The sequence below is a fragment of the Cyprinus carpio genome, chromosome A17 (assembly GCF_018340385.1).
Source record: "Cyprinus carpio isolate SPL01 chromosome A17, ASM1834038v1, whole genome shotgun sequence".
Taxonomy (NCBI): Eukaryota; Metazoa; Chordata; class Actinopteri; order Cypriniformes; family Cyprinidae; genus Cyprinus; species Cyprinus carpio.
The window spans coordinates 28,533,330-28,555,943 of record NC_056588.1 but is presented as its reverse complement, the minus strand read 5'-3'; the positions used below and the strand labels follow the sequence as shown (position 1 = coordinate 28,555,943).

At 36.6% G+C, this 22,614-nt stretch overlaps 1 pseudogene; it reads right to left on the bottom strand.

The window, feature by feature from the left end:
* Window positions 1-208: 208 nt before the first annotated feature.
* LOC122148254 lies at window positions 209-21,278 on the bottom strand (annotated as a pseudogene).
* Between the last annotated feature and the right edge of the window lie 1,336 nt (window positions 21,279-22,614).

Below are 22,614 nucleotides of genomic sequence, written 5' to 3'. Positions count from 1 at the left end.
AACATCTTCTGAGCATATTACAGCTGTGCTGTGCTTGTGTTTGGCATGTACAGTATCGTACATACTCCCTTTCTCTACAACACTCTGCTCAGCACATTTAGGATAAACTGGAATGTTTTTGAAGCAAATCAAAAAGCAGTGCATAAAAAGATCAATTTCCTTAAATTAAATACTCACATATACCCTCTAAGTGTATATGGGCTCCACATCAAGAGGCACTTCTGCAAAGCAATATGAAAGTTTGTTTAGGGTTTGTTTGGAACATTAATGTTGCATGATATTTGATTCGAAGACCAAAGAGCCAATCCCAAGACTCCCCTTTCCCTGAAGCCCAAGCGCGCCCTTACTTTTGGCAGAGAACTGTCTTCTGGAGGTTCCACAGTTTGAGGGTGTGGTCTTCCGAGACTGTGACCAACACCGGTTCCACAGGATGGAAGGCCAGGGCCCGCACTCCATCAAAGTGGCTTCGCAGGGTATATTTGGGATTCCATGTCTTCCTGAACGCGTCCTTATTGGCTGGCAGCTAAAAATAGAGGGTGGGGGAGGGGCCGTTGTAGAGGCATTTTAACAACTGTGAAACGAAACCTGGGAATTGCAGGTGGACTGACTGTGAGGCATTAGGATAGTTGTCCTATTTGAGCACACAGCAAACCACACCAGCTTGGACAACTGAGGTCCTCTGTAACCTTTATACAGAATTAAACTAATATAGTACATGACATTTGAGTAAACAGGACCAGCTGTTTTTATAACTGTTAACTGATGGTTAACACAATACAGACTGCATTTAAAACTGAGCAAGGAACAGACCTTTTTTTTTCTTTTTAAACAGAGACTATGAAGAATAGAATATTATCAAAGCAGAGGAGCAGTCTTTGTCAAGCTGGGGTACTTACATCATAGCTGTATTCAGCCTCGTCATTGGACACTTTCAGATCTGCGAGGTCTCCCAGGCCCAGCACACTTTCCAACATGTCATCATAGCCCATGAAAAGGGCTTGAACCCCAGCCACGTTGTGAATGGCAAAGGCTCAACTAAGATAGGAAAGAAGAAGAGAAGGGCCCAGTGGAAAACAGAGCTTAGTAAAAGACATTTAACTATCAAAGACATCACAGTTGAACAGTATTGTGAGGGGTGAAATACAGTTCCTTAAATGTACAACACTAACACGGGTTGGCGCAATCAACCAAATTTCAGACTTTAAATATGAATAATGACACCAGGCCAGCCTCTGGTACGTCTTGTGGGAAGGGGGTTCCCAAAAGCCAGGGGTATGCAACCTGCGCGGGTGAGTTTATAAAGAAAAAAGAACCTCAACTTTGGTTCTAAAAACAGGGTAATCAATTTCATTTCTTATAACTGAGGTAGGAATAATGTCTAAAAAAAAAAGCAATTAAAAAAAAAAGAAAAAAAAGAAAAAAAAAATTATATATATATATATATATATATATATATATATATATATATATATATATATGTATATATATATATATATATATATGTATGTATATATATTATTATTATTTCCAGACCCAGAAGAGGGATCCATAGTACAATACAAAAACACATACATAGGGAGAAAAAATAAAATAATAATAAATATACAAGAAGTAAAAAATAGACCCTCCACAGTGTTCAGTGTCTAACATACAGACATGTACACCAATGGTTCCCACAGTCTGGACGAAAAATCTTACAGAACTTCGTCTAGGGTTATGCAACACAGCAATTAGGTCATTTTGACTCAGACACCCCTACCCATAAATCTAAACATTAAGTTACGCAAGACTGCAGCACAGGTAGGTTTTAAGCACTAACAAACATATGGCTTGCACTGGAGTCTCTTGGAACTCTTAGCAGCAGCCTCATGCTGTCATTATAAGCCACTGTGAGCTTCTCTAATGCTATCTTGCTTATAGCAGGCACCAAAGATAGGCAGTATACAACGGGTGTACAGTATGTTCTAAAGATTAGAAATCTTCACAGGGAACAGAGCACATACTAAACTTACGACACAACATGTTCGCTTGCACATACAGCTTCTGGCCTGACTGCCTATAAATATCCTTGTCATCAGACAGGTCATTTGCAATAATATGGCCAGATATATGTACATATCTGTGCATACATCAAGTACAGTACCAGATAGATAAAAATCAGGAAAATGAGAATGTTTATCATCTCGACTTTATAGTCATAATTTTACTCTTTTTGGATTATACTTTATATCAAAATCTACACCCATACTGTGTGCATAGTCTCAAAAAGCTGTTGTATACCAGCACTATATGGGCTAAAGATGACCAAGTCATCAGCATTACATAAGGTGATTAGTTAGTGAGTCACCAACCCTACAACCTGTACCACAAGCATTTAAAATCATAGACAAATCATTCATATACACATTAAAAAGAAAAGGAGACAGAATTCCACCCTGTCGAACCCCATTGGTCACTTTAAAGGGAGCCGTTGTTACCCTCCCCCATTTGACTCTCATTGTATCTGATGAGAATACCAATAGACCAAGATTCTAATCCTCAAGAAACCAGGGACCCCACTTTTAATCAATTTTAAAAACAATTTTGATGATTAACCACGGTCAAATGCTTTAGGAGGCATCAATGAAGCTTACAAGAACATTGTGGAATTTTGTTTTATTATATCTATCTAAAATTTCCTTTTAGTGCAAAAAAATACATAAATCAGTACCATGCTTTAGTTTAAAACCAAATTGATTATCGTGTAGACGGGACATTACCTCTCAAGCCCACACAGAACAACTGTCTCCAGCACTTTTGGACATAGCACTGGCCAAAGCTATTGGCCTATAGTTATCTGAGCTATTCAGCTTCCCCTACTTTTATCCTTAATAACAGGTAAATTCCAGCTCTAAATAGGATAGCAGCATAGAATCAGGTAACTCCCTATGAACAAAAAAACCCTGTGGCAGCACATATAGCCACCAGAGGACACAGTTTCTCTGCTGGCAAAGTTTAAGATGTTCAGCTGTAATATGGTCCCCGACCATGCCTTAATATCTTATAGCTTCAATATTATTGCTTCATGGATTTCAGAAAGAAGTAATAACAACATCATCATTATACTCCACATTATCCACCACAAACAGATTTACTTTTACACAGGGAAGTTTAGTAGTTCACACAATAATGTTTCCACTTGTAACTGTGAAATTTCATCAGGACCACTCCACACCATCTATATTAGATTTAGAAGAGATATTTTTGCAATTATTAATGGTTTAAATTTCTTTCCAGAAATCATTAACATTTTATTATTTTGCAGCTTCCAAGCCAGTGAATCGAACCTCATAATGCTTTCTATTTCTTTTTAATAGCGAAGTGCACATTTAAATCTGGCATTAGTGCTTTTTTTTTGTTTCAAACAAGGGGCCATGCCTACTTTTGCCTGACTCCTGCCCATTTTTTAAAAAGCATTGCGGGCCTCTACATGAAGCTCTTCTACGTATTCCTTCCACCCTGGCTTATATATATATATATATATGTTACTGCAACATTTTATTAGTTAAGAAATATTTATACTTTCCAATAAATGTTTCATTAAATAAAATTTGTAGTTTCATTAAGTATTTTTTTTAATACAAATTTTGTATTATGCATTTTGTAATAGGCATTAACTTTAGTATATTGATAGTACTACTGTGACCCTTTTCTATATTAATTTATATAGTTTTATCTTTAAAAACACTTTTTTTAACCGTTTTTTAGAACCATACTCTGTGCAACCCTCATAGATACAGAGATAAGAAATTATACAGAGCGACTTATGGTATACATTGTCTTGATTTAAGGGTGACACACACTGTCACACACAACCATGCCACTTGACCCAAAAATACACTGTCTCTACATATGGTGGCATTTACATAATCTTTAGTTTAGAAGTGGGTCAGAAAAGACAGAAGAGAGGTAAGACAAAAGAGGTCAGAAGATAATCAAGCAGAAGTGAAGGTGTGTCGCGGATGCAATGAGCTGATGTGTATGACCCAGCTGGCTCTGCTCGGAGCAGTAAGAGAATCTCTGTGCTGGAAGCTGTCAGGAATGCTGATGCAGCAACTGGCCTAATTAAGATTCTACCGCAGGGCCAGCGTGTGCCACAAAGCACTGTCCTGAAAGTAGACGGTGGATTTGTATTCCCGAAATACCACTAACATGTCCTAGTATTCTGGAGCTCTATGACAGCTTTGACTTAAGTCATATTTCACCATGTTGATGTAGGCATACCTAATGCACGTCTAGACACATCTACGGTCAAAAAAGTTTGGGGTCAGTAAGATTGTCGACTATTATGCACTTATGTGCCTATCGGGGCTTTTAACATCCTGTTTGGAGCCAGTATAAAATCTCCATTCACTTTCACTGTAGTTCTAAAGACCTGCAATCTCTTGTGTGTTTCATGGGAGAAAGAAAACAGAGCTGAAACAACATAAGGGCAAGTAAATGATAACAAAATATTCCTGTTTGGGTGAAGCAGTCCTTTAATTGCAGGCCTTATTTTAACCCTACATGATAATAGATCTGCAGGCATAGCTCAGTCATCAAACACTCCTTTGAGATGTGCCCTACTTCATTACAGATTCTGCAATTCTGAGTTTATATCTCGGAACCTGCAATTTATTCAGAATTGCAAGACAAAAAAAAAATCATATATATATTTTTCTGCAATTGTGCAATTCTGTGGCTCAGTGGTAGAGCATTGCGTTAGCAGTGCAAAAGGTGTGGGTTCGATTCCCAGGGGAACACCTGTAGGTTAAAAAAAAAAAAATTGTTACCCTTAATGCACTGTAAGTCGCATTTGGATAAAAGTGTCGGCTAAATGCATAAATATAAATGTACATTTACCCCACTCTGTGCCGTCTCCTTAACTCCGAGCCTCCCCGGCACCTTCTCCATCCTCTGCATTTACCAAAAAGTCAAACTCCTTCAGTGCCAATCCTCTGTGTCGGGGTCCTCCGTAAGTCGGAGGCCAAACCTTCATTTCCGACCTGGAAAAGTTATCATCATAGGATACAATACATAAACAAGTCATACTGAGAACAATAACTAACTCAAATTGTTACGCACCTTAATTTTATGCTTCTTTATTCTACGTTTATTACTCCTGTCAGGCACATCTTCCATTATATCACCTCATCATCTTCCTCTTCATCACTATCGTCAGCATTTTCTAAGAAATTAAATGTCTCCAGAACCTCTGGATTCCTGTTAGACCAAAGGCATCATGAACAATGCTTTACAACAGCTAACATGGAAATCTTTCTTTTAACTGTTTATATTAATCTACCAGATAAATCGACCCCAAAAAATTCGAAATAAATCTGTACCTTTTCATGTCTTGTCCCTTTCTTTTGGCTGGAGACTCTCCTCCATTGAGAATTTGCTCTAGGTTCTTGGTTTCCACAGAACCGTTCTGCTCTGAGCCTGACAGCCCCAGTAACGACCGCACTCTCTGCGACCGGACATCCAGTATTGTGTCCGTATAACCTACTTCCTGAAGATATCTTGAAGGATAGGAGAAGGGAGGTATAAAGACAGTCAGAACAGAGCTCAGACAATCAGGTGACATAAACAGCCATAAGCTGACGACGCAGGTGCCCATGAACTGAGCCGAACTGATACTTTCACACCCACACAGGATGTATCATTCAGAGAAGCATAGCCAACTTACTGTCTGAGGAGTTGCCTGCCCTGTTTCCACGTTAACTGGCTGTTCTGAGGTATAGCCGAGACCTCTGTATCTTTGGTATCTTGTTTAAGAAACAGAATAAACAAACTACATCATTGAATGCAGAACAAAAACATATATGTATATACACATACAAAAGATTGGGGTCAGTTATTTTTTCTTAAAATTCCTACTTTTATTCAGCAAGCAAAAAAACATAAAAAAAAAATTAAAATCAAACATTTTTTTTTAATTTCAAATAAATGCTGCCTTTTTTATTAAAACATGCAACACAGTTTCCACAAACACATTAAGCAGCACGACTGTTTTCAACATTATTAATAAGGAATGTTTCTTGAGCAGCAAATCAGCATATCAGAATGATTTCTGAAGGATCATGTGACACCAAAGACTGAAGTAAATCCATCTTTGCCATTATAAGAATATATTGCATTTTAAAATATATTAAAATAAAACAGTTACTTCAAATTGTAATTATATTTCACAATATAGGCTAACTATTTTTATAGCATTTCTGATCAAAAAAAAATGCTGCCTTAATAGACTTAAAACCTTAAATTTTTTAAATGCCCACCTCAAACTTCTGAATGGTAGTGTATGTACACATTTTAAAAAGTAGGTTGTGTCCACTTACCTGATTCAAAGCTAGGCATTTTCATTTCACCTTGATTTAGTTCTGTCCCATATTTTAATTTATGGTATTTTGCTCTGGAAATAGAAGAGAGAATCTTTGTTAAAATTCATAATATTTGTATGCATGTATAAAAAAAAAAAAAAAAACACTACAAACCTTTCTTGCTTTAATGCATATTCTAACATTTTTATTCTTCTAACAAGGTCATTCTTTAAATTTTCTTGACCCTTCCTTTCTCCTTGGAGGAACGCTATTCGGGCCTGCAAGACACAAAAGGAGGTCAAAAAGGTTAAACTAGTGTATATATTTTAGCTTGTGAATTGCATGTTATAAGAAAGACTTGGCACCAAAATAATATAGAGTGGGGGAACTATGATGTCACTTTGTAGGCCAATCAGCTGTTAGCATCACACCGGTTCCCTCGACAAAAAGCCAATAGGATTTTTCAATAGGCTTTTGAATTATTGTAAAACAAACAAAAAAAAAGCTCTGTGTTCAACCACTTACTTAGACGTTTTGTCCATCAAGATAATAATCTTCACAAAATAATATAACCTTTACAAAACCAAAATACTAAATACCAACTCCAAAAAAAAAAACATAAAAAAAGACTAAAAACGAACTACAACGTCACCATTACCATGCTTCCCACAACTTATTTTTAGAAGCATGTTCAGTGAAAAGGATTTACTCTGTGGATGAATTTTAATCCATGTTACATGAACCTTTTAATATAAAAACTGGAATAAATACAAAACTAGATCCAAACTTAAAACAGAAATGAAACATTAATAATAAATAGCAAGCAGTGAATAAATTAACTTATCATAACTAAAGCACATATGAAAGCACGTATTTCTGTACATTTCGAGATAAGGTGCATTAAGTCAATAAATCATTGATTAAAATGAATATTTGAATAAAAAAAAGTGTAGTCTCCATGTAGTATTCAATAAAATTCTAGTGCATTTAATCTATTAAATAGCAGAGTGAGCAAGTTTTTGGATGTGGTGATATTATATTTAATTTAGTTAATAAAGTACCACATTTCAGCTATAATTTTGTTAGGGTGGTTACACAAATTGTTATTTTATCCTTGGTTCTAGAAAATCCTCAAATGTTCTGCTTTCTAACAGCTTCATATGGTCATAAACATTTAATTTTAGTGTGGCTTTAAGCACTATGCATTGTTAGTTTCACTTTCACGGTGACCAGGTAAAGCTGGTAAATGTGGTGTTTACATGGAATAATCGTAATATGAGTTTACTTTATTGTACAAACTAGGGATGCACGATAAATATCGGCACGATATTTAATGTACATCTCATCAGTAAAGCCGGTTCTGTAATCAGTGGTAAATCTCTACATGTGCATGCTTTCACATGGAGCAGCATTTACTACACTACTGACAAGCTGCGCAAAACATGCACAGAATATGATCATGGTTTTGCCCAGCTTGTCAGTCTCCGCATCAGTAGGAAACAAGCAATATAACAAGCATCTTCCATCTGAAGACTTGTGATTGCATTTCGGGGCAAAGCAAAAAATATTGGCAAACAAAAATAATCAAATGCGGGGAAACTATTAATTGATTATCCTACAATTAACTGTACTAATTATACTACAATTGGAAAATGCTATAAATCAACAGTTTGGAGTGATGACTTTTAATGTCTAAGACGATGCCTGTAGTCCCATTTAGCAACTTGTTAGCAACCATCTTTTTCAAGAAACGTAACAGTTTAAAAAAAAAAAATCACTAGTGGGGTGTAACTGGTGTGTTTTGTCGTAGAATAAAATGTGAAAGCATTTTGAGCTTGTGTTAAACACAGACCTTATTTTAGGGAATTTAATTAAACTCCCATTCAAGAAACCCAATGACTCTGGAACGCTGGAACCAGAAGTGCTAAAATGCTAACTTGCTTCCGGGTTTTTGCCTACAAAGTGAAGTCATAGTTCCCCCCCTCTATACTGACGATAAACAGCATTGCCCTTGCTGACATCACACAAAAGTGAACATTTAATGCAATACGCATTTGTAAATGGATTGTTACATTAGTGCAGTTCTTTTTAATGAATCAGTCAAATCGATTGCTGAATCAGACTGAATGAAAGCCAAGAACCCAGTTTTAATTGGCTATAAGATGCCCTGGAAAATCAGACCCAAAACAAACAAGCAAAAAATGCAAAGATCTCTTATTTTCTAAAGAGGAACAAACACAAGGCCACTGGCGGGCGATGACCCAGAGGAACAGAGCTCTACAGAGCAGGTTAACATTAGCAAATGAGAGCAGCTGTGCAACTTGACCCCTCTTAAAGGCCAGGAAGTGAATGAGAGGAGGCAAGGGGAGGGGGTATTTATAGACAACCCAAACCCTCAACCTACTGGAGAAAAAGAGCTCTTGCAGGCTCTCGTGACAACTTTATTTGTTTGGCAGGTAAACTAGAGAAGGACATCCTTTACGGTTTTCATAGAAACAGGAAAGGTGAGGTGGTCCTGTCCTTTTACAATTCGATTATACAATATTTTCCTAAACCGCATGATGACAGATAGAAATATAGGGTTTAATACAACTTGTTAAATAAAAGTGAAGTTCCAAATTTCACCTTAAAAAAAAAAAGTTTATGGGCATTTCTTTCCGACATGTAAAATACAGCACAACAAGCAGGACAGTGAGACGCTAGTCCATTGATCGAGTCAACACTACCTTCACCTCATGAACTTAAAAATATTTAACTGTCAAACTCAAATATCTGACAAGCAATATGCTGAGGAGCAAAGTGTAATACTTTGTAAACAGAAAAAGTTCCCCCAGTGAAGCAATGGCAAGAAATATAGCAACATATAAAAACTAGTATATGAAGTATATACGGAAGTGTATACGGATAAAATGGCTTCTCAAACAAGAAACGTTTTTTATAATATTTTTGATTAAAGATTGGGATGGAATATTTTTTTTAAATGATGGATAAATTATATATTATAACAAACTGTACAATATTCCATAAAGAATACAAAGTTTTATTCTTATGGTGAATTTAATTGAGCATACTCTTTTCCTCTATTTGGATTGCCTGTACCATCATCACATCAAACTTTTCATTAAAAACACTAACAATTTCATAATACTGTTAAATGTAATCTTTAGGCAAATCTCAAAAAGAATATACATTTTCAAAATTGCACATTCTGCCTAATTGTACTAAAATAAAGTGTAGCATTAAAATAATATTATTTATATTAATATTTAAAATAATTGATTTTAGTATAATAATAGTATAGAATTTTAATAGGAGATAATTTATCGGCTATAGGCCATAATATGAAAATAACATGAATTGTTCTGACGGCATAAGCATTCCTCATTATGGAACTTACATACAAGTTAGGAGCATAATTAAATGTTAATTGTAACAAATAATTTTTGTGAAAATGTTTTACTTTATATTACTCATAAAGACTTATATCCAAAGAAACTACATTTTAGATCAAGAGAGAAAAGGCCAGTGAGAGAACACAGGCTGGGCTTGAAGGAGCTTTCACACAAGACAGCTGTCTGTACAGACATTTTAGAACAAGACTGACACACCGAGGCCTGCACTACTCAAAAACACACCATGTGTATGACCCCGTAACAGCATGATCTGATTACAAATATATATATATATTCTCTGACCTACAGACTTATACAAACATTATTTACCATTATCTGTAAATAAATCAGTAACTGTGGCATCACTGCAAAGAGTATGAGGTGAGTTCTTGAGAAGAACTGTCTAAGCATCTGGCAGAAGTCCACTAGGGCTGGGTGACATGTAAAAAAATATCAAATATAAAAATACTGTGATATCCTATAATATCATCTACCTAAGCCCCACCTCCACCATGCCCCGCCCCCGCTGAGACAACACTGCCGACCTGCACCATAAACACACACCATGTTCAGTTTGGTCTTAAGTTTAGTTTTACTTTTCTTAGTTTGAGCTTAAACTAACAGAAAATATTAGCTTTGCTGTTACTTTGGTGTTGCTAATAATTTCCACTCTGTTCTTATCAAGTTTGCTTTTGAAATTAATTTCGTTTTTGTGAACTGTTGAGGAAAAATAATAGAACCCAGTTTTAAGTTCTCATCATAGAGGTGAAAGTCATCAGGTGAAGCTGGACATTCTGGCGGTGATTGTAACAATGATAAATGCATGCTGATGTCATATAATAATGTCTAGAATATAATATGCCTATTTTCCGACGTTTTTTTCTTCTTGGAATTATCGCCCCAAGTAGACAAATTTCATGATGGTAACTTTAATTTCCTTGATTATAATAATTGCTCCGCTGTTTTTAAACTTGTACTCAAGCTATAACGTATTTGATATTTATCATGTATTACTAAAATCATGTAGGGATTAAAATCTAATTCTAAGCAAAAACATTACGTTTTTTTTCCCTTTTTATGTTTTTTCCCTTTCTGGTAGCCTACTCGTTTGGATGTCTCTTTTGGCCCGTTTTTAACTAAATAAAAATAACTGCTTTATTAATTTAGAAGCAAGGTAAATTAAATACATTTTTTGTATTGTCATTTTTATAATTTTTATTTTATTAATCAAAATACAATGGCCACAATATAATATTCAGTGTTGGGATGCAGAAACTGAATGCGTGCACATGTTGACTGGGAGCTGAGAAGCCTACTAATGTCTTTATCCGTTTGCAACAAAACTTGAAAGTTTATAGTGCTATATCTCAGCTTAATCAAACAATTATATTGTATACACGGTTTAAAGAATCTGTAAAAATACTGCACTGAGGAATTTGCATATTTTAATTATACCAATCATGTTTATGGTTTTTCATCATTATACAGTCTGTTTAAATAAATATTTAGAAACACATGCAGTGCTACTTTTTATCTTTTTTCTGTTAAACTTTTAATTATCAAAATATAATAGGCCTATACCCTAAATAAGGATAAATTATATTGGAACACATACACAGATGCACATTGCCATTACAGTAGTCAGCACAAAACAACAGGCAAATAAAATATAAACTGAGGTTTACAAAAGTGATTCAGTCAAGATCAGTGATTTTCTTTTCTTTTGTTCCTTGATTAACATTAATGACTGGCGGCAGCGGCTGCTGTCAGTGCACCGATCCAATACACCCTTGTTTTCTTTCTAAACTCTTGACTATGGGGCTGTGAAAAATATTTTTTGCAACTTATTAGGTTTGTCTTTTTTCCCCGATAATGTTGATAATCATCTGTTACCTGACTGTTGACATCAACACTGTGATACTTACAAGATATCGATATACAATATTATCGTCATATCGCCCAGCCCCACCCCCACGTTCACAGCGCTGGAATCAATGTGTGAGGTCACTCCACTGAGACGCCTCACAGGCAGCCCAAGGGAAACATAGTGAGATCACTGGCCAAAACTAGAGCCTTACCAAGGGGCGAGCTGCAGCGCATGGGGCAAGAATAGCCCTCATCGACGCATGACACATTCCACCATACAGTTGTCAGATTAATGAGTTAACAGCAGTGAATATTACAAGCTAATGACGATTTTACTAACTGTTGACGTAACCATTCGTCTGACAGACAAACTCACGAAAGCTGTTCGACTACTTGAATTTTTTCATTTCTCTGAAATAAACTGTACTGGACAAAGACGACTTTTAAAATGCCACTAACTAGTAAGCTGACTGTCAAAAGTGCTGGTTGATTTACCCAAAAAAGCACAAACTCTGTAGCGCTATGAAAAAATGGTTTTGTTTGAGCATTACTTGGTTTGTCCACTGATGGCAGGCGTGGGAACAGTCAGGAAACCTATTTGTGCAATTCTGTTATGTTAAGTTAACACACTTCAGAATCTCGAGTTCAGCCTGACCTAAAGCTGAACTACCTGCATATCATGAAAATATCTTTTTTCAACAGCTTTCGTTCTATACATCATCCAAAACCTATGTCTAAGTCTCCTATTCTCACCAAGGCTGCATTTATTTGAGCATATAGTAAATACATTAAAAACAGTAACATTAACTACCGTTTAAAACAACTGTTCTCAATTTAAATATATTTTAAAATGTAATTTATTCTTGTGAAGCTGAATCTTCATTACTACAGTTTTTAATGACACATGATCCATCAGAATATGCTGATTTGGAGCTTGAGAAACTTTGATTATAATAAAAAAAATGTTGTAGACGGGTGTGCTGCTTTTTGTGGGAAAAAATATTTTTTGTGGAAAAATAAATCTTTCATAACATTATAAATACTGGAATATATATTGGTATAAATATTTTCTATTTATATCTATATATATATATATATATATATATATATAGATATATATATTATATATATATATATATATAATATATTATATACACACACACACACATATATATATATATATATATAGATATAATAATATTATATATTTTTAATTAAGATTTAAGAAATTTGAAATAATATTAAAATAAATAGTGTAAAAATGTGGCAATAAACATACTTTAGATGAAAACTTCTTGATTCTGTAATCCTGTTACAGTATTTTTCACAAATAAAAATAAATATTTAAAAAATATTAATAAAAGGAAGTAAACTCTGTAGCCAAGAGGGCACTCTGTAATCTGGGCAGGCTATGTGCATTTGAATTTTTTTTTTTTTTTTTTAAATAAATCCAAAGTAACACTCGTTTTACATACAGCACACAGTGAAAATGACATGAATATGACAGCGGGCAAAAGGATAAAGTGCAGCATAGTTTGAAATCACGAGTTTGAAGTTTGTCGATTGTGCATCTCCAGTGAAGCTGAACTCTGAATTGAAAGCTGAATTCAATCTGCATGGACCTACCTTCATGCAAAGTACACGCGATCATGCAGGATATAAAAGCACTTAACAAGATCTAACAGCTAGATTCAAAGTCCTTGAAGTTCTTCAAGGTTTGTGAATTAAATTTTTATTAGACTTTTACAGATTTGTTTAAATGATATAAATGCGTATTTGCTCAATGTTGACGGTAAACGAGAAAGCATTATAATGTTTGCCTTTCTATTACTAATAATATAAAAGCAATCCTTTTATAAACCTTTGTTTAACAGTTCTATCTGTTTATTACAGACTTCTATCCATATTAGACAGAACTGTTAAACGGCGACAGCAAACATGAAGAGGGAGAATGTGAGCGCTGTGTGCGATATTTAAAAAATGTCAAATATACCATGGCGATATATCACATTTTAATGAATATAAATGTCTTTACTGTCACTTTTGATCATTTTAATGCGTCCTAACTGAATAAAGCATTTCTTAAAAAAACACTAATTAACCCCAAACCTTTGAACTGTATTGTAGTCAACCTGTTAAGAAAATTTACTTTAATTTATAAACCGATTAGACATTCTCTCAAGCCTGCAATTGTGCTGAATCTTTACAAAATTTCAAGAAACCAGCTGGACAAAATCCTCTGACAAGGCTTGTTCAACTATTCAGTGTGTAAGCAAGTAAGTTATAGTATAATCAGACTATTAAGTGAGAGCAAAGACATCTGCAGCATTAGTCATAACGGTTGAAGTTGCATCAGGGACTGACTGAAATGGTCATTGTTTTCACTCCTCGTTGGTCTAGCTTCCTCTTTTGTTAATCAAGGACTCATATTTCCTAAGTTGCAAATGGTTACAGCATTTCACGGCAGTCCAACAGAGCTGACCGGGTCTTGATGCTGACACTGCAGTCGAGAAACCTGATGAAACCACAAACACAAAATACTGATGATAACGATGAACTAAATAAATGGTGAGTAGAAAAAAAAAGTAAAAAAAAAAAGGGACATTTTCGCCTTTAAAAGTCCTTTCCCATAGCAAGCCTGGTAAATGTGTGGGTGATATTCATTTCAATTTTACAAGTGTTTCCTCAAAACATCTCCATTTGTCCAATATGGCCCATATCATAAATAAGTTCTCTGATCTTAAAACATCCCCATCATGTCTAGTTGGCATAGTCTTGTGTTAAAGTTTAAGTTTACCACTCCAACAAACAAACAAACAAACAAACATGCAGCTTGAAGTGATCAGATTACTACTTGGTTCATCCCTGTAATGGGATACATGCATTAAGATCTGAATATTAATGAGCTGAGTCTGTATTAGTACAGCATTAGGCCATTAGAAATTCACCTTACCAAATTTTTAAGGATCAAGCATACATCAATAGCATGAACGCAATGTGTTAATTCTGGACTAACTTGACTAGACCTACTTTTTTGGTGATTCAGTTTCATTCTCACTTCCTAAGCAGTCTAAAGGGCTGGCTAGTGTTAGGAAATATGCTCCATAGTCATACCATCAGTATGTGAAATTGCCAATACACGATATTATCATGCTAATTTATTTAATTATTTACTTAGTTTCATAGCCGGAGAGTAACCCTACTCCAGGGTAAGGCTAAAAGCAGCCTAATATTAGTGTAATCTATTAACAACACTTTATGTCTTTTAAGTTAAGTAGTATATGGATGTCATGTCATAAAATATTTTTAATATGACTGAATTTGTATTAAACATGATAATTCAATAAAAACATTGAAATTTACTAATTATAATACATACTTTTTCTCAGCTACAGAAAACGAGCAAAGAATATTTACATTATCAAAGAACATCACTACGTCTACACTGTAGTATGATGAATAAATCTCTTATATGATGAGAGAATTTGTGATAATTTGGCTGCATTTACACTGCAGGTCTTGATGCCCAAATCCGATTTTCTGACTATATCCGATTTTTTTGACGACCCGCTGACATCATCGTTTAAAAGTGACCCGTATCCGATTTTTGCATTTACACTATAAACTGCTGAAACTACCAAACGTAGACATTCTGACCCGGAAAAGGAAGTAAAACAGCACGAAATACAATGGATGCAGATGCAAATAAAATTATACAGTGTTTTGGTTTTCACAATATTTTGAAAAGTAAACAAAAAAAAAATCAGCAAAACATTGGTCTCGTACGGCGGAGAAAAAATCGCTTAAACCGTGCCTCCCCATATCTCGTGACATGTCTTCAAACACGGATTTATTTCTGTAACAACCCTGCATTTTTGCCTGCACTGTCTCTTCGCCCCAAAGACTTAAAAGACATGAAACCTCCGCATTGCTCCACTGTGTGTATCCTTCATCCTCCATCGCACCTATAATAAGTCATGTGATCTCAGTTGGTGGTGTCCACCTGAGTTGACGTCACTTTTTTAATGACGAACGACTCGCATTTACTGGGGAATATCCGATTTGTCTGCTTACATGGCACACGCAAATGCACGTATCCAATTCATATCTGATTTATTACCACATATGAATGAGGCCTGAATCCGATCTGAGAAAATCGGAATCCATGCGGTTTTTTCCTGCTTACACGTTCACCGGTCATATCCGATCTGTGCCACATGAGAGGAAAAAAATCGGAATTGGGTCACTTGAACCATGCAGTGTAAATGGGGCCTTTGTGACTATTTGGTGTTTTAAACTGCGCAGGTGCGCGAGAGTGAGCATATGGAATCATCAATAATCGAAAAAATATACTTTCAAACATACTGATAAACTAACGTTAAATATAAAAATACTATATTTAAAACAGCTAGTTCATATAAAGTCAAATTTGCCGCATCTGCACACGGAAGTTATCAGTCTAAATGTTCTGCAAAATCAGTCAACGGTGAAAATCAATAGCAGATTTCATTTAAAGACCAACAGTTTAACACTAAATATTGGACATAAACGAACACGTTAAATATAAAGTATTTAAAACAGGTAAGTTCATATATTTGGAGTAAAGTTCAATTGAACCGATGCATCAGTCATACAGCGCTGCGGACCGTGCACCCCATGAGGAACCCAAAGCAACCCCAACAGAAATGAATGAGGTGCATTCTAACATAACTGTGGCATTAAACTCAGTTAGTCAGGGCTCGTTTAAAATATTGCAAATATATAGGCCATTCAGATTACTTGTTAAAGTGCAATGAAATTCTTTATATCTGCAGACGATGTAGGCTATGTCTGTTTGTGGATGGAGACTTCTTCACCGGCTACAGGCTCTAATCCTCATTTGTGCACGTGTGTGTGAAATGCGGTGCTGAAGTGAAATAGCGAGGCACTTTGATAGCTGAATTCAAATAGGCAGCCAAATAAAAAAAATAATAATTATATTATTATAATTTAATACATTAATAGGAGAATGAGCCTAATATCGTCTTGACTATCGACATCATCGATATCTCTGACTATCGTCGATACACGATACTATCGTCTATCGGCACAACCCTACGTCTGATTGGCCATTGCATTCATAAACTCATCAGAATCGTGTGTGATTGGTTATAACTCACAACACTGTAAAAATGTGTAAAAAGAAATATGATGAAAAACAAGCCCTAATATTAATTAGATAATAATAGTAGTCTGATGATGATGATGATAATAATAATAATAATAATAATAATAATTAGGAATGCATTGATACAATTTTTTCAGAACCAATCCCAAAAATTCTGTTTATGGGTGATACAGATCCGATACTAGCAGTTTTTTTTTTATTTAAATCAATGTAGAATTTCTATTATATTAGAAGAGTTTACGTCAACTTGAATATAACCACTTAAATATTCATCTGTACCTCACATTAAACTATGGAACGACTTCAAAACAACTGGAATATAGCGCACGGAAACTTTATGGTGCTTTATAATGTTTTTGTGCCTTTCGTGGGGCTAAACAATAACACAATAGTATACACACAATATCGGATTTGGATCAGTCTTGTCTGACCGAAAACCCGATTTAGCAGAAAATGGCAGTATCGGATTGGCACATCCCTGATGATAATAATAATCTTCTTTATATCATCTAAGGCATCAGCCATTGGCGATAACTCTGACTATCTTCGATACACAATACTATTGTCTATCAGCACAACTCTAGTCCTGGCAGGTAATACTATGGAACACTATTGTGTTAAAACAGCATTGCGAGTGTCAGTGTGAGGATGGCTGGTACATAAGGTCAGGAACAGCTGGCTGCTCACAGCCCCAAGCAGCTCTCTGATGCTTGCTGGAAATCTCTGTCACCTACCAGATTTAAAGATCGGCAGAACAGCATTTCAGCTGTGCGGACTGAACACAGACACTAAAAATACTCTGTGCTGTGGGAGAAAAACAGCTGAATGAGGGGACCCTATGGGTTTAATAATAGCACAATGGAAATATACTGAAAATGTAATAGTACAATATTTATACAAGTAAAATGTGTATAAACCAAAACGAACAGCACATCCGAAGCAGAACTTTATATTTCAGTTAGAAATAAACAGCATGAAAGTATATTTAAGAAAGATTAATATTGTTACAGAATGATTCATTAAAACTGGATGCAACTACAATATGACAATACCAAAAAATACAACATTCACTATTATATAAAAGTTAGTTCTGGTCATCACACTTGACTGGTTTAGGGTTAGGCTATGGATTACACTGTTTGTCTGTATTTATGAAATTTCAGATTAAAGTACGTGAGCATTACAAAGTGGAAGCAAAGTGACTATATTTGATAATATTTGTTAGTGAAGAAGAAATACACAAACTAGGCCTAATTGTCTTTTTGCTCCAAATGGAAGATATTTGATATTAATTATTTGTCTATTCCAGTGATGCTATTGTTAACTAAATCTGAAAGTACAACTATTAAAATTATTTCTGTTCATTCCAATAAGGAAATAAAAATAAAATATAGGCTAAATATAACAAGCAAAAATAAAATTAAAAAACTCAACAAAAAAACCAATTCCAACTACCTGAAATAAAATAAGTTTAAACTGAAGTGAAAATAAAGCTAGGCTAAATAGAAAAACAACAACAATGATAACTAAATAAACATGCAACAAAACTACAAAAATAAAAACTAAAATGAAAACTGAAAATATAAAATCAAAGGCAATTCAAAATAATAATACAATACAATAAGGATATGTAAATGTTACTAAAATAGCACTGCTTTTTTAAACTGCTGAATAGAAGCTAATTGAATACCTGTGACTGAGTAAGTGTGTCTGTGAATTGTTTAGCAATGATTTTGATTTCAGTTAGAACTTGTCAGACGGTAACATATGAAGGAGAAGATGGCAGAGATTTACAGACATTCATGAAAGTTACAATGTGACAAATATAAAACCTGCACTTGACAAACTGAAGATGGTGCTACCATGACCTACAAACCCTGAGCTAACCCAGATAACACTCATCAGACCCCGTCCCCATGCGACTGCTCAGGACATCTCTGCTAGCAGCTATGCCTACGAGGCCCAACAAACTGACAAGACTTTCACATCAATTAGAGCCAGACATTGTCTAAGCAGAACTGAACAACTATTCATTACGATCACATCAAGTCTCCTACACGTACAAAATATGCTAAATGCATGGAAGAGCTCCTGATAATGGACATAAACATCTGCACGTAAGGCTGGAGAATCAAAACATTCATATTTAATAACGATTCACGATTCGATACGGCTGAACTTTTAGAATGAATTGGTTTGAAGTATGTTGTTCAGTGAGCGTCGGATGATTTGGTGGCAAGTTAACATCTGAAACATGGAATGTGGTGCAGATAAACAAGACCAACCCTTTTCTGAGAAAACCTGGATGGTATGAGTGTGGGAGAGTACATGCTGACTTCCTCTGAATAATGAAAAGTGCCCATTAAGTTTGAGCTGGGAGTCATCCTCAAAGCATGTCACTGAACAAGTCTGTACAGGGGTGGTGAAAACTCCTCGGCCTGCTAAGGGAAGACTGACTGTTTACATAACGCTACATCCCGCCCCAGGCCTTCCAGCTCCTTTCCTCATTCACAAAAGCTAAACTGACACTCTCAGCTCTAGTAGGCCTTAAAAATATGACAGCTACACCCATCAATACAGGTAACAGAACACTTCAAGTAATAGTTTCCCCAAAACAGTAGTGTTGCAATGTATAAAACACAGCTCACACAAAATAAAAATTTAACTAAGCAGCCGTCTGTTTGTCATGTGGAGATATTTTTAGAAATTTCTTCTTTTATGTGCCACAGAAGTACGTGCGTTGGTCATACAGGTTTGGGAACACATAAAGGATGACAATTTCCGTCTTTGAGTACACTATTCCTTTAAGACCAAGTTATTGCAGCTGTTAAAGGTATGGCTGTCAAAACAACCTGCACACACAAAACTGATCAAATGGTTTTTGTGTCAGTCGTACTGGTTTGGTAAAAACATCAGGGTGACTAAATAAATATGATGGTGTAATATATTTGCTGATACATTCAGCTATTTAAAAACAAGGTGACTGATTTCTTTAGAAACATACTAAACAGATGGGGAGCAAAACTAACAAGACTATCTGCTCACAACACTCTTAAAGGGATGGTTCACCCAACACTGAACATTAAGTCCTCACATACTCGCCCTGATGCTGTTCCCAGCCTGTATAACTTTCTTATGTGAAGTATAAATGAAGTCTCGGTCTCCATTCTCTTCCACTGCATCTCTTCCCACAGAATGAAGGCGAATGGTGGCTGTCGCTGTCATTCAGCCTAACATCTTCTCCCAGTGAACTCTCAGGTTAATCAGAAAGAAACGGCGTCGTTTACTTTTTAAATTTTAAAAGAACGGATATAGCGTGTCAGAAAAACGCTACATTTACAGCGGGGTGTGAAAGTGAACGCTAGAAGGAAGGATCAATAAAAGAAGGGACGCCATATTGACCAAAACAAAATGGCAGAACAAGAGAATAGTTGACAAAGTCTGCTGGCTTTCGTTGACAGATGCCTTCTGGTGACACGATTAATCCGCGACAACGACTTTTAGATTTGCTCCTGTGCTCGCGGGTAAGATAATCTGACTCGATCGTACCGAGTGTGGCGTAATATCGTTAATACATACAGCGATGTCATATTAGCTTAGCTTAGCTCAGCCCATCCACACTACGAGCGACGCACTAGATCGCTGTGTTAAAATGTAAGCGTACTAAATGCCATGTCACGCATACTTGGAGTGCAGACGGATTCGTTTATAATGATGGAAGGGTTTAAGTTAAGCATAAATGGGGCGGACAGGAAGCTCGCGAGAGCTGTAGTAAAGCTGTAGTAAATTGCTTAATAAACCAACGTTAAGTCTTCAAATAAAGCAGCCGATTTGATGGCAATCAATGCCCCGATTTGGGGTTTCTAACTAGTGTGTCAGCAAATCCACGGGTCTGTACCTGGAGCTCAGCCCTCTCCACTTCCCAGTGCGCCCTTTCCATCTCGAAACGGGCCCATTCGTGCTGGATGTAGTGTAAAATCCCCGGGATAGTGTACTGCTGGGGCCTGGGCATCTCGTCTTGCTGATGCTGAACCATAGGCGCTCCTCCAGCGCTGGAGATCTGGGGATTAATGCTGCTGTTGCCCTGCTGCGGAGCGGGCTGCTGCTGTCTCTGGGCGGCCATTCCTCCTCCTCCTCCTCCGCCGGGCTGTTCATCCATGTTTAAAAATAGGAAAGTCCTGCTAGAAGTCGCCGATTGTTTCCCCTCAGCCCTCCCTTCTTTACCGTTCGTGTAGCGAAGCGACGTCGCCCTGCCCCCGCCACGAAATAGGCTGGTACCCGAGCGGCTGTTGTGGATTTCGTGTCAGCGCACGGATTTGCCGGCCGCCATTAGTCCGATCCCTGGATGTGAGTCTCCTACTGCGGGGGTGAGTGAGTGAGGGAGGACTGGTTCGCGCGCTGCATGATGGGACGCGTTCACCCAACCCTGTGCCGTCTGGAGTCATCCGAATACAGAACTGACGGGCGGACACTGCGCATGCGTGGACGGCGCTGTACAATGACCAGATCAATAATGACTGGCTCTGTACCTGACGATATTAACATATGGCTTTGAAAATTAGATGTACGTATACAGGTGCATCTCAATAAATTAGAATGTTGTGGAAAAGTTCATTTATTTCAGTAATTCAACTCAGATTGTGAAACTCGTGTATTAAATAAATTCAGTGCACACAGACTGAAGTAGTTTAAGTCTTTGGTTCTTTTAATTGTGATGATTTTGGCTCACATTTAGCAAAAAAAAGTCAACTAAATTAGAATCTCAACAAATTAGAATACTTCATAAGACCAATAAAATAAAAAAAATTCTACCAATACCAATACTTGGTAGGGGCTCCTTTTGCTTTAATTACTGCCTCAATTCGGCGTGGCATGGAGGTGATCAGTTTGTGGCACTGCTGAGGTGGTATGGAAGCCCAGGTTTCTTTGACAGTGGCCTTCAGCTCATCTGCATTTTTTGGACTCTTGTTTCTCATTCTCCTCTTGACAATACCCCATAGATTCTCTCTGGGGAGTTTGCTGGCCAGTCAAGCACACCAACACCATGGTCATTTAACCCAACTTTTGGTGCTTTTGGCAGTGTGGGAAGGTGCCAAATCCTGCTGGAAATTGAAATCAGCATCTTCAAAAAGCTGGTCAGCAGAAGGAAGCATGAAGCGGTCCAAAATTTCTTGGTAAACAGCTGCAGTGACTTTGGTTTTCAAAAAACACAATGGACCAACACCAGCAAATGACATTGCACCCCAAATCATCACAGACTGTGGAAACTTAACACTGGACTTCAAGCAACTTGGTCTATGAGCTTCTCCACCCTTCCTCCAGACTCTAGGACCTTGGTTTCCAAATGAAATACAAAACTTGCTCTCATTTGAAAAGAGGACTTTGGACCACTGGGCAACAGTCCAGTTCTTCTTCTCTTTAGCCCAGGAAAGACCCCTCAGGAGTGGCTTAACAAGAGGAATACGACAGCTGTAGCCAAATTCCTTGACACGTCTGTGTGTGGTGGCTCTTGATGCCTTGACCCCAGCCTCAGTCCATTCCTTGTGAAGTTCACTCAAATTCTTGAATCGATTTTGCTTGACAATCCTCATAAGGCTACGGTTCTCTCGGTTGGTTATTTTTCTTTCACACTTTTTCCTTCCACTCAACTTTCTGTTAACATGCTTGGATACAGCACTCTGTGAACAGCCAGCTTCTTTGGCAATGAATGTTTGTGGCTTAACATCCTTGTGAAGGGTGTCAATGATTGTCTTCTGGACAACTGTCAGATCAGCAATCTTCCCCATGATTGTGTAGCCTAGTGAACCAAACTGAGAGACCATTTTGAAGGATCAGGAAACCTTTGCAG